Source organism: Nyctereutes procyonoides, unplaced genomic scaffold, assembly GCF_905146905.1.
Source record: "Nyctereutes procyonoides isolate TBG_1078 unplaced genomic scaffold, NYPRO_anot_genome, whole genome shotgun sequence".
In the NCBI taxonomy this organism is placed as follows: Eukaryota; Metazoa; Chordata; class Mammalia; order Carnivora; family Canidae; genus Nyctereutes; species Nyctereutes procyonoides.
This window is the reverse complement of record NW_026575020.1, coordinates 30,146,670-30,160,053: the sequence shown is the minus strand read 5'-3', so window position 1 is coordinate 30,160,053 and position 13,384 is coordinate 30,146,670. Positions and strand designations below refer to the sequence as shown.

The window sequence follows — 13,384 nt, the reverse complement described above, 5'->3', positions numbered from 1 at the left end:
CAGGGCGCGCGGGCGCGGGCGGGGGCGCCGAGCCGGAGGGGGCCGGGCGGACCCGCGCCTCCCCGCCGCCGCCGCCGCCGCCGCGCCTCAGGCCGAGGCCGGGCCGAGGCCGCCGGCGTCCGGGCCGCGCCGCGCGGGGCGCGCTTTGTGCGGCGGGCGGGGGGCGGCCGGCGGGCGGGGCGCGGGGTGAGGGCCGGCCGCCGGGGTCCGCGTCGCCCGCCCCCGCGCGCCCGGGGCCTCCGCGGGGAGCCCCGCGGAAGGGGCGGAGGACAAAAGGGAAAGTGGGGCGAGCCGGCCAACTTCGCGGCGCGAGCCGAGGCGAGGCCGTCCGCTCCCCGCGCCTCTCTCTCCTGCGCCCCGCTGACCTTTCACTTTGTTCCGAATAGGATGGCACTGGCTTTAAGGAAAAGTTGGCCGGCCCGGCGCGCTTCTCCCCAGACAATGCTGCCCAGCCCTGGCGGCTGTCAGAAGCAGGAAGGCACGACTTCAGTTTATTTCTGAACAAACTGCCTCCACGGGCTTTGGATCTAAAAAGTTCCCGTGGTCTCTCTCGCTCCTGCCGTGTAGGCTTCCCTTTTGCTAATTGTGGACGATAGTTTGTGCCCTAGCTCGTGGCCGCGCGGAGACCAGGCTCTCGTGCGGGGGACCTCTGGCCTCGCGGCGGAGGGAGAAGCGAGCGGGAGGCAGGGAGCCCGTGGACCCAGTGCGGGATCCCATGCGGGAGCTGTGCGGGCTCCGTGCGGGCTTTGGGCTCCTGGCGGGACCCGTGTGGAGGGAGGGTGATCGCTAGTCGCCCTCCCAGAGAGCTCCGTGTAGTAGTAAGGTGGGGGCTTGAGAAAGCGAAGGTGCAGCCTCCCCGTGCACACACTCAGCTGTGTATTTTAATCCAAGTAACGTGCGGTCTTTTTATTTCTTATCTACCTTTGGGAGTGTTGATAGTAAGGAAACGGGGAGGGTGCAGGAGTATTAAGTGAATCCCTACCATAGGCTCTGGAACAAGCAGGTGAACTAGTTAACTCTGCAAGTCACTTCCAGGTTTGTGGAGAGATGATGTGTGGTGTGATTAATGGTATTATCGAGCCCTCGCTGTGGCTCGGGGCCCTGTGATTTACTTTAGGTAAGTTCTCTTCCTGCCCCTCTCTGCTCTGTGCAGCAGGTACTATTATTTCCTACTTAGCAGAAGAGGAAAACAGGCTTGGAAGACTTTTGAATGACTTGGCATAGCCAGTGAACGGGACTAGCACTTGTTGGGTGTCTGGCGCATAGTAGGTTCTTAATAAACAATTGATGAGCAGTTGACCCCAATGGCTCTCATTCCAGTCTTGAATAGAGGGCTTAACTGAGCTGATGATAATGACAGGCTTTCTCTTTTCTTTTTTCTATTCTTTTCTTTTCTATTCTTTTCTTTCTCTTTCTTTCTTCATGAGACACACACACACACACACAGAGAGAGAGAGAGAGAGAGGCAGACATAGGCAGAGAGAATCAGGTTCCATGCAGGGAGCCCTATGTGGGACTCTATCCCAGGACTCCAGGATCACACCCCTGGCGGAAGGCAGACACTCAACCGCTGAGCCACCTAGGCATTCCAGTTTGTTTCCTAAGCCCTTACTTGTGTCCAGTCCTGCTGTAGTGCTGTGCACGAGTTTACTCATTACAGCCTGACAGCGATCTGGTGGGGTAGGTATTGTTCTGTTCCCGTTTGCAGATGAAGAAACAGGCACAGTGCATCCCAAGGCTCAGAGCTTGTGCCGGAGACCATGGATGCAGGTAGTTTAGCTCACTGAACATGTGCTGTGTTGGTGGTGGTCATTTTACATGAATAAAAGCTCTGGGTTTAGATTCATGATCTTAAGTGTTTATGATGGAGGTGCATGATAGAGTAAGGGGCCTCCTGGACAGTGGGTAGGCATAGGATCGTCTCTTGCTACTAAATATGGGAAACGGTGACTGGATCAGGGTTCATTGATTGCCAAATGATTAAACTAGAAAACTGAATGCTTAATACTTAGCTAATTGCATGTTTATTCTTTCTTCTTTTCCTTGACCTAGAAAGACAGTCACCTCTTTTTCACACTACAGAGAACTAATAAGAGAGTGGAATGTATCCACTGCTCCCATTTTGTGGATTAGTATGTGGGGGGTTCTGGGGTTTAATGTATATTCAGGATCACCCAGCACCAGAGCACATAGTAATGCACTTGACATAAGGTTTTTGACCCAGCAAAATGTCACAGGAGAGCATTCCCAGGCAGACTGTAGGCTTTTCTAGCAGGGTGGCTACTTTGTATCTTTCTTTAAACTTGCTTTTTTGTTAAAAAATACATGCACATGTATGGTTTAAATGGTTTAAAAAATCAGGTAGTGCTGGAGTGGCTGGCTGGCTTAGTCCTTACAACACTGAGTCTCAGGGTGGTGAGTTGAAGCTTCACATTGGATTTGGAGCCTACTTAGACAAAAAAAAAAAAATACTGAAGAAAGTTAAAAAAAAGCAAATAGTTCTAAAAGATATTTTAAAGAGGCCACCCTCCTTCTCTCTTGACTTTGTAGAGCAGCAGCCAATTGACACTCTTTAACATTTACTTCATGTATCTAAATAATATGCTTGTGTTGCCATGCCTCATTCAGCAATTTTAGGGGTTAAATGTTGGCTTACAAATGATAGATGATGACTTCACTGCTCTCATACTCTCTGTTCTCTAGAAAACTCAAAATTTTGGTTAAATTCACATCCAAAATCATCAGTCTGTTCAGGTCATTATCGTGCTGTGCTGAGCCATGTGGTAAACTACAATTATATGTATATATATATATATGTGTGTGTGTATATATATATATATATATATATACACACTTGTTATTTATTTTTTAAAGAATTTATTTGATTTAGAGAGAGAGTGTGCGAGCAGAGGGAAGGGCAAGTGGGAGGGAACCTTAAGCAGACTCTGTCCTGAGCATAGAACCTGATTCAGGCTTAATTCCACGACCCTGAGATCATGACCTGAATGGAAACCAAGAGTTGGATGCTTAACTAACTGAGAGCCACTCAGGTGCCCCTTAAGATTTTATTTTTTAGTAGTCTCTACACCCAGTGTGGGGCTCAAATCACAAACTGAGATCAGAGTCGAGGGCTCTACCAACTGAGCCAGCCAGGCACCTTGTATTTCTTTTTCTGTATAGCCTTTTTTCTTCCTGGAGTTAATAATTGCCTCATTTTTCATTTGCCTAGTTTCCTTTGAACCTCAGAATAATGCTTTTGCACTTTCTATTCTGTAAACTGTTTCTCAGTTTAAGTTCCCTCTACTTGGTCCTGTCAGCTCAACATTTGCTTCTCTGGTGCTCCTGAGTCACTCTGCCAGGTCAGGATGCACTTGTTCTCTTGACTTGGTACACATTGATTGACGTCCTGGGAGTCTCCCCATCATTCTCTTTCCCTGAGTCTAATGGCTCCTGGCTGTTTATTCACTGGTGGTGGTGGAACACATTCTCTAGTAGCTTACCAGTAGTTTTTTGGGAGGCAGACTTTTGGGACTTGAGTGTCTGAAAATGTACTTATTCTCCCACCACACTGAAAGAATATGTTTGGACTTGACATTCCAGTTGGAAGTAATTTTTAAGTTACTGCTCTCATATCTTCTAGCTTTCATTGTTGCTATTGAGAAATCCAGTTTCATTTTTTAAGTCTTGGTAACCATTATTCCCCTGCCAAGTTTTTAGGATCATTGCATCCTTGATTTTCCTAATTGTTATGATGTGCCTTAATGGTAGCATTTTTTCATTTATCATGCAGGATATTAAGTAGCTTGAAATCTGGAGATTGATGCCGTTTTGTTTATAGGAAATTTTGTACAATATATTTGAGATAGTTTGCTTTCTACTATTTCAGTTGAATGTTGTACTTTGTGTACTTATAATTTTTGTCTTAAAAAAGAATTTATTTTGAGAGGGGGAGAGAGAGCAATAGAGCAGGGGGAGGGGCAGAGGCAGAGGGAGAGAGAGACTCTCAAGCCGACTCTGTGCTGAGTTCAGAATCCGACTCTGAGATCACAACCTGAGCTGAAACCAAGAGTCAGACACTTAACCCACTGAGCCACCCAGGTGCCCTGGTATTCTATTTTTTTTTTTAATTTCATTTATTTATTCATGAGAGACACAGAGAGAGAGGCAGAGACAAAGCAGGCTCCATGCAGGGAGCCTGACATGGTACTCAATCCCAGGACTCCAGGATCATGGCCTGGGCCAAAGGCGGCGCTAAACTGCTGTGCTACCCGGGCTGCCTTGGTATTCTAATTTTTAAAAGCTTTTATCCTCGTCATGTCTTAATCTTTTTGTTCTACTATTTAGGAGCATTTTTGACTATTCTTTCACTGAATTTTTAACTTCTGTTTTTGTATTTTCACATTTTTCTCCCCTTTTTTAATGGCTCCTGTTCTTGTTTAACATACACAGTATCTGCTTAATTTCAGTTAAATTTCTTAAAATACAATTAAAACTTAAAAAAACTATGGCGTCCCTGGGTGCCTTAGTCCGTTATGCATCTGACTTTTGACCTCAGTGCAGGTCTTGATCTCAGGGTGGTGAGTTCAAGCCCTGTGTTGGGCTCCATGCTGGGCCTGTGGCCTACTTAAAGTAAAGTAAAATAAAATAAAATAAAATAAAATAAAATAAAATAAAATAAAATAAAATAAAATAATAAAAAAAATAAAATAAAATAATAAATAAAATAAAATAAAAATAAAAAAAATAAAAAAAAATAAAAAAATAAAAATTGGTTTTCTGCCTTTTTTTCTGTTTCCCCTGCATTTCTCTTTGCTGCTGTATTTTTTAACTTCTTTCTTTCATTCTGGAAAGCTTCTTCCAGTCTGGTGATCCTTGGCTGTTTAGTCACCGTTAAGAATAAAGTGCTGAAGGGGAGGAGGGCGGGGGGTGGGAGTGAATGGGTGACGGGCACTGAGGGGGGCACTTGACTGGATGAGCACTGGGTGTTATTCTGTATGTTGGTAAATTGAACATCAATAAAAAATAAATTTATTATTAAAAAAAAAGAGTAAAGTGCTAAAAATGGAAAGCTGAGAGTTTAGGGGCTTGTTTACTTGTTTCTTTAGTGGAGGGCAAAGTTGGACTTTTCTGTTGGCTTGCCTCCAAATGTTACTATCCTCTGGTCTGGCTTCCTCAGAGAAGGCTCCTTCAAGTCTCTTGCCTTGTTGGTAAGCTGGACATTGTGGAGCTAGGTTACAGGGCAGGAGGAGGAGGAGGGTCTTCCTATGGCTCAGTCCATGGCCTTGACCTAATTTTTCTGCCTGTAGTTGTGGACTTTACTCCTGACTTTTCTGCTATGGTCCCCAGTATGGGACACTCCTGGTGTAGTTTTGTCAGAGCTAACCCCCTGGTCTCTGCAGGTCCCAGAGAGGAGTGCTTGTCTGAGTCTGTAGGAGGGGTCTGGGGACCAGGAGTCCAATGCTCCTGGGTGGAATTTTACACCTACACCCCTTTTTAGCCTAGAGTATCACCCTCATCTTCTGAATCTCTCTGTGGTGCTGTGGGGTCAGTCAGCCTGCTTCTGAGCAGGAACCCCTTTGGTTGGGTTCCTTTTCCTCTGCTCTGTGCAGTGATTTAGCTCTCCTTCATTTTCCTCTTCACGTTTCATGTAGGGCTCTAAAATGTGTCTTAGATGAAGTTTACGTTTCTTTTTCCTGTTCTTGTCTTTGGTTGATTTTTACTAAGGAGGGTGGAAAGTGTTCTGTTGTGCAGACATCAGAAGGGTCTTGAGAAGTGAGTTTTCACCCACACTAAAAACATAGCCTCCCTGTGGAAAGGGCTGCCCCTCAGGATCTCTGGTTTGTGTTTCTGCGCTCATTATTGGGGAAGGTTCTGGAGTCACAATAAAGGTGAGCAAGAGCAGTGAGTGTCTCTTAGCCCTAATGCTCAGAGATCTCATGTGTGATTGGTACCAGAGTCCTTGTTTCCTGCTTCTGTTTCCTGTCCTATCATAAAACGGTTTTTTTATGTTGGACCACATTTTATTGAGTTTGTCTTTGAAAATAATTGAGCTAATGAGAGCCATGTTCTTTTCTTTAGGAACTTCATATATAGCATTTCATTGGTCTTACCATGCTTGATAGAAAGAAGCCTTTATCTTCTAGTAAGTGCGTGGTTTGATTTCATGTTACGATGATGCTGACTCAGCCAGTCACATAGGGAATAGTTGGAGCCTGGTTACTCTGGCCTACTGTAGGTGTAGTACAGAGTGTATCTGTTCTAGATTTTGAAGTCCTCCCATTTACTGTCCTGCTTTTACTTAACAACTAGTATTTTCACTTATTTAAAAAAAAAATCTCAAAACCACAGGTTTTGAGTTTTGAAACACTACTCTTTGAAGGAGACATTTCCTTCAAAATGGTGTCTTCCTAGATGAGAGGTCACTTTCCCAATTGTATCACTGTCTGTTGGTATTTTACTTAGAAAAGTTTTTGACTGCTTTTTGCATCCCAATTTTAATAGGTTTGTTCTGTTAATAGGTTTGTAGGCTCTGATCGGAGTATATTTAAAATGCTCTTTCCAGGGGGTCTGTAAGCATCTACCGAGCACCTTCTATTTGTGAAGTGCTAGTCTGTGTACTGTGTAAGGGGACATGCACATTTTTGAGATCATTCCCTGATTTCACAAAATGTAAAAATGTGGTGGAGCAGATATTACCAAGCAGGAAATGAGATGGAATCAGTTAAAAGTTAACGAGAGAAGAAAGGCCTGTGCTGCTGCATTCATCGCTGCAGCCAGAACTGTGTTGGGAAAGGTTCCTTGAAGAAGATGGGTTAGTCCGGGTCTTCAAAGAGGTGAGGGATGAGTTGGAATGCTGAGGTACAGTATGTACATTTCTTTTAAAAAAAAAAAAGTCATTTTAACAAATTTATAAAATTGAAACCTAAAAATGTCAAATATTTGTCATCTGTTTTTTCTGATCCTTGTGAATGTGCATGTTCATATTTAAAAGTGGCTGGAATCAGTGAGCATGTGCTGTCTGCATCTTCCTCTTTCGTGTATTATTTCCTGTGCATCCGTATCTTTAACATTTTTAATAGAGCCACATGGTGTGTTTTGTAGAGATGTCCCAGTTTCCTCAATCATGAATTGGGTGAGTCTGTATCCTTTGGTATAGGGTGGAATTACTAGGTCAGAAGGGGTGAGTGGCACAAAGTGAGGCTGAAGAGGCAGGGCCAGGTCATATAGGGTCTTGTTGCCTTGGTAACCAGTTGGTGGTTTCCTAAGTACTGTAGACAGTCAGTGAAGGATTTTAGGCACAGAATGCTATTTTAAAAAGATGACTCTGGCTGCTGTGTGGAGAGTGGATTGAAGGAAGGCGGGAGAGGAAGCAGTAGGGAGTAGGCCTGGGCCTGGTGACATGGTGGAGTTGCAGAGGCCAGTGGATTGAGTCAAAGTATGTATGTGTGGAAATTCAGTTTTTTGAGTAGGTAAGATAGGTTACATGGTTCAAAATTCAAAGAAATATAAAAGTATAAAGTGAAGCATCTCCTTTGTTCCCAAGCATTCAGTTCTCTTGGCAGGCCATTGGTGTTATTATTGAGCCTATACAGGCAAGTACATACGCAGGTACTTTAGATTCTTTTTTTAAATTTTTTTTTTTATTTATTTATGATAGTCACAGAGAGAGAGAGAGAGAGAGAGAGAGAGAGAGAGGCAGAGACACAGGCAGAGGGAGAAGCAGGCTCCATGCACCGGGAGCCCGATGTGGGATTCGATCCCGGGTCTCCAGGATCGTGCCCTGGGCCAAAGGCAGGCGCCAAACCGCTGCGCCACCCAGGGATCCCTAGATTCTTTTTTAAAGATTTTATTTATTTATTCATGAGAGGCACACACATACAGAGGCAGAGACCCAGGCAGAGGGAGAAGCAGGCTCCATGTAGGGAGCCTGATGTGGGACTCAAACCCGAGTCTCCAGGATCAGGCCCTGGACTGAAGGCGGCGCTAAACTGCTGAACCACCCGGGCTGCCGGATACTTTAGATTCTTTATTATGGAAGTTTTCCAAACTATTTAGAAATAGATGTATGGGGGGATCCCTGGGTGGCTCAGCGGTTTAGTGCCTGCCTTTGGCCCAGGGCGTGATCCTGGAGACCTGGATCGAGTCCCACATTGGGTTCCCTGTATGGAGCCTGCTTCTCCCTCTGCCTGTGTCTCCGCCTCTCTCTCTCTGTGGCTCTCATGAATAAATAAATCTTTAAAAAAAATAATTAAAAAAAAAAAGATGTATGGTAGTTGAATGAACCTCTGCATACCTGTCTCTGGCATCAACAGTTACCTCCTCAAGGACAGTCTCTACTCCATCTGTGAATATATATTTCAGGTAATATAAATATTTCAGTTAATAAATATGCAGTTACTGTTGATATTTCTTATTTCAAATTAGGAACAAAATATGGTCTATTCATTGCCCTTGATAGATTTCTCTTAAATCTCAATATATTGATTGACATGTCTTTATTTTTCTTTTGCAGTTTTTTTGAAGATAATGGTTCATTTGTCCCAAAGCTTTCCATAATCTTGATTTTGCTGATTGCATTGCTATGATGTTTACATGTTCCTCTGTTCTCTGTGTTTACTGTCATTGATATTTAAGATCTAGAGCTGTTGTTTTTCATATTGATAGCTGTCATGCCACTCTTGAGCGGTGGAAACGTGATTAGTGTGAATTGAGATGTGCTGTAAGTGCAAAATATACACAGGATTTTGAAGACTTAGTAAAGTATCACATTAATACTTCAAAAAATACTAATTGCATGTTGAAATACAGTATTTCGGGTATATTGGTTTAAATATTACTAAAAGTAATTTGTGTTTCTAATTCCTTTTTAAAAATGGGATTACTAGGAAACTGAAAATCACAAACTCGGCTCATGCTTGTGGCTCACATTATTTTTCAGTTGGACAGCCCAGGGCTAGAGACTGCATCAGACGTAGGTTTGTCTTTTAAAAGCTTTTCTTAAAAAAATAAAATGAAAATAAAAAAATAAAAGCTTTTCTTTTTTCTTTTTTAGCAAGAATACTTTAACTAGTTCTGAGTTTTGTTTTGTTTTTTTAATCGGGCATAATAAGTCTGGTCGTCTTGTACTGTTAACAATCATTGATATTTATTGCTCAGAGTCATTAACTGCGAAATGGCAGACTTTCTTCATTTATTATCTGGAGTATTTCTACAAAGAAAAATTGCTTGGCTACCATGAAGTACAACTCATGGGAAAGGAGAGAGATTTTTTTTTTTAATTGGAGTATACTTGACACACAATATTACATTAGTTTCAATGGAAGGACTGAGTCTTTGTTAATGGAAAGCATCTGACACCCAGTGGCCTAAAGAGTGCTCCCTGAGAAAGGCCTAGAGGACTTTCTGTTTTGTGTAGTTTTAAAATTGTTTGCTAGGCTGGTTGTAAACTGATTTCTGTCCTTGAGGTCCAGTCTTCTCCTCCCCATCAGATTCCAAGGCTGGTATGTAGGCTTAGAGAGTCTTCATTGCTTGCGTATCCTTGCCCTTCGCCTGTGCTTTGTGAGCTCCATGAATGAATGCTAGAGGCTAAAACAAAACGCCCGCTGTATTACTGGCTGGTGAAAGGTCAGGTGTTCCCTCACCTCTGACTTGTCTACCCGTCTGTTTTCCTTCCCTTACAGAAGTGGTCTGTTAGAATCTACCCTTATGTTTCTGTAGTATCTGTTCTCATACCTTAAACAGTTTCAGTAATCTTAAGACATTTAGGCATAACATAAATATAGTTTCTGGGAGAACTTTATTAACAAACGTTATGTACATAGAATATATGTTATATGTACAGTTGACTCTTGAACAACTTGGGTTTGAACTGTGCATGTCCACTTACATGCAGGGTTTTTTTTTTTTAATAAATAGAGCATAGTACTCTAAAGTATATTCCTTATGATGTTTTTTTAAGGATTTTATTTATTCATTCATGAGAGAGACACACAGAGGCAGAGACACAGGCAGAGGGAGAAGCAGGCCCCACGCAGGGATCCCGACGTGGGACTTGATCCCGGGTCTCCAGGATCACACCCTGGGCCTAAGGCAGGTGCTAAATCACTGAGCCACCCGTGCTGTCCTCCTTATGATTTTCTTAACGTTTTTTTCTCTAGCATATTTTACTGTAAGGATACAGTATATGATATACAAAATATGTGTTAATTTACTGTTTATGTTATCCATAAGGCTTCTGGTCAACAGTCCGCTCTTGGTTAAGTTTTAAAGGACTCCAAAGTTCTATGTGGATCTTTAGCTGTGCAGAGGTTGGCACCATAACCTTCCGCCTTGTTTTTTTTCAACTGTACAAATCATGTCATCTGTACAGATGTGTCATACATGTCAACTGTACAGATCATGTCATCTGGGAATAGAGGTAGAAGAGCTTTACTTTGTCCTTTCAAATCTGGGTACCTTATATTTCTTTTCCTTGCCTAATCCCTCTAACTAGAACCTTTAGTAACATGTTGAATAGAAGTGGTGACAGCAGCCACCCCTGTCTCATTCCTGTTTTTAGGGAGAAGCTTTCAGTCTTTCACCATGAACTATGGCGTTAGCCTTGGAGTTTTGTAGATGCCTTCTATCAGGTTGAGGAAGTTTTCATCTATTCACAGTTTGAGTGTTTTTTTTTTTTTAATTTTTTTAAATTAGAAGGGGGTATTGAGTTTTAAGTGCTTCTTCTGCATTTGTTGAGATGATCATATGGCTTTGTCCTTTATTCCGTTAATATTGCGTATTGCAGTACTTTTTGTATGTTGAACTGTTTCTGCAGTAAATCCACTTTGTCACAGTATCTAACCTTTCGTATATCTTGTTGCATTTGGTGTGGTAGTATTTTGTTGAGGACTTTTGCATAAAGGATATTACATTGGTCTGTGGTTTTCTTTTTTGTTGGTGTCTTTGAGTGTTTGGTGGGAGGGTGATACTGGCTTCGTGAGTTGGGAAGTATATTCTATTTTTTTGGAAGTGTTTGTGAAGGATTGGTGTTATTTGTTCTTTAAATGTTTGGTAGAGGGGATCCCTGGGTGGCTCAGTGGTTTAGTGCCTGCCTTTGGCCCAGGGCGTGATCCTGGAGTCCCGGGATTGAGTCCCACATCAGGCTCCCTGCATGGAGCCTACTTCTCCCTCTGCCTGTATTTCTGCCTTTCTCTCTGTGTGTGTTTCTCATGAATAAATAAATAAAATCTTAAAAAAAAAATGGTAGAATTCACCCCTGAAGCAATTTGGTTCTGGGCTTTTCTTTTCTTTTTTTCTTTTTAAAGATTTTATTTATTTATTCGTGAGAGAGGCAGAGACATAGGCAGAGGGAGAAGCAGGCTCCATGCAGAGAGTCCATGCAATGTGGGACTCAATCCTGGGACTCCAGGATCACACCCTGAGCCGAAGGCAGACGCTTAACCACTGATCCACCCAGGCATCCTGGTTTAGGGCTTTTCTTTGTTGGAAGTTCTTTCACCATTAATTTCCTCACTTGTTTTAGGTATTCAGGGTTTCTGTTCTTAAGTCATTTTTGGTATTTTATGTCTTTCTAGGAATTTGTTCATTTCCTCTACTCTGTCGGCATACAGTTGTTTGTAGTACTCCCTTATAATTCTCTCTTGAGGGCAGCCCTGGTGGTTTAGCGGTTTAGCACCACCTTCAGTCCAGGGGGTGATCCTGGAGACCTGGGATTGAGTCCTGCGATTGAGTCCTGCATCGGGCTCCCTGCATGGAGCCTGCTTCTCCCTCTGCTTGTGTCTCTGCCCCCCTCTCACTCTCTCTCTCTCTCTCCCTCCATGAATAAATAAATAAAATTTAAAAAATAATATATTAAATAATTCTCTCTCGGGGTTCCTGGGTGGCTCAGTTGTTGAGCATCTGCGTTTGGCTCAAGTTCTCAAGTCCTGGACCCCGGGTCCTGGGATCAAGTCAGCCATCAGGCTCCCCACAGGGAGCCTGCTTCTCCCTCTGCCTAGGTCTCTCATCTCTCTATGTCTTTCATGAATAAATGAATAAAATATTAAAAAAATTCTTTCTCTTTTTTAGAAGGCGAGTAGTAATATTCTCTCTTTCGTTCTTGATATTAGTAATTTGGGTCTTCTATTTTTCTTGGTCAATTTAGCCAAAGATTTGTGAATTATGTTGAAGTTTCAAAGAAGTAACTTTTGATTTTGTTGATATTCTTTATTTTTTAAAATTCTTTTCATTTATTTCCACTCTTTATTTACTTTCTTCTGCTTGCTTTGGGTTTAATTTGCCTTTTTTTCTAGTTTCTTAAGGTAGAAGCTTAGGATCTTGGTTTGAGTTCTTTTCTGATATAGGAGTTTGAGGTATACATTTCCCTCGAAGCACTTTTTAGCTGTGTTATGGTTGATTTGTGACCCCCAAAAAGGTAGGTTGAAGTCCCCCCCACCCTATATCTCAGGATGTGACCTTATTTGGAAATGGGTTCATTGTAGACAATCAGATGAGGTCCAGAATAGGATGGCTCCTAGTACAATGAGATTGGTACTGGCATAAGAGAGGAGAGAGCTTTGTGAGGACAGGCATACATGGAGGGGACAATGTGAGGACATACATGGAAAGGACAACCATATCCTGGAGTGACACCTATAAGCCGCAGAATACCAAGGCTTGCTGGCAAATACCAGAAGCTGGAGAGGGAAGAAAGACCACTCCTAGAATCATCAGAGAAAGCATGGCCCAATTGGCATGTTGATTTTGGACTTCTGGCTTCCAGAATTGTGAGACAATGAATTTCTGCTGTTTTAATTGACCCCGTTATGATACTGTTACAGCAGCCCTAGAAAACTAATACAAGTGGCCCCCTATAAATTTTGATATGTTGTTTTCATTTTTTTCAGTTAAAAATATTTTTTTTTCTCTTGTGATATCTTTGGCTCCTGGATTGGTTAATTGATTATTTATTGATTTATTTATTACTTTTTGATTTATTGGGCATGGAGCTTGAATTCACAATCCTGAGATTAAGTATTACATGCTCTACCAACTGAGCCAGCCAGGCACCCTGACCCATGGATTAGTTAGAAGTATGTTGTTTAATTTCCAGATATTTAGGTATTTCATAGATATCCCTATTTTGTTGATTTGTAATATAATTCCATTATAGTCAGAAGATATACTTTGATTTGTTTCAAATTAGTTAATTTAAAAAAATGGCTCAGATTATGTTCTGTCTTGAAGAGGGTGTGATGAGTCCCCGAACATAGTGTGTACAGTGCAGCCCTTAGGTTGTTCCCTGTGTGTTAGATGGAGCTAGTCTGTGCTGTGGAATCTTCCTCATTCTTCCTTGTCTTTTAGTGACTCTGTTACTACTGGTAGGGTTTTGGAGTCTCTTGGTATT

The 13,384-nt window shown here is 42.4% G+C and overlaps 1 protein-coding gene across 4 annotated transcripts in view; it reads left to right on the top strand.

Moving 5' to 3' along the window:
• The window catches only part of EHMT1 (euchromatic histone lysine methyltransferase 1), a 144,040-nt gene that overhangs the window by 146 nt on the left and 130,510 nt on the right, over positions 1 to 13,384 (top strand). The gene's annotated exons all lie outside the window — the stretch shown is intronic.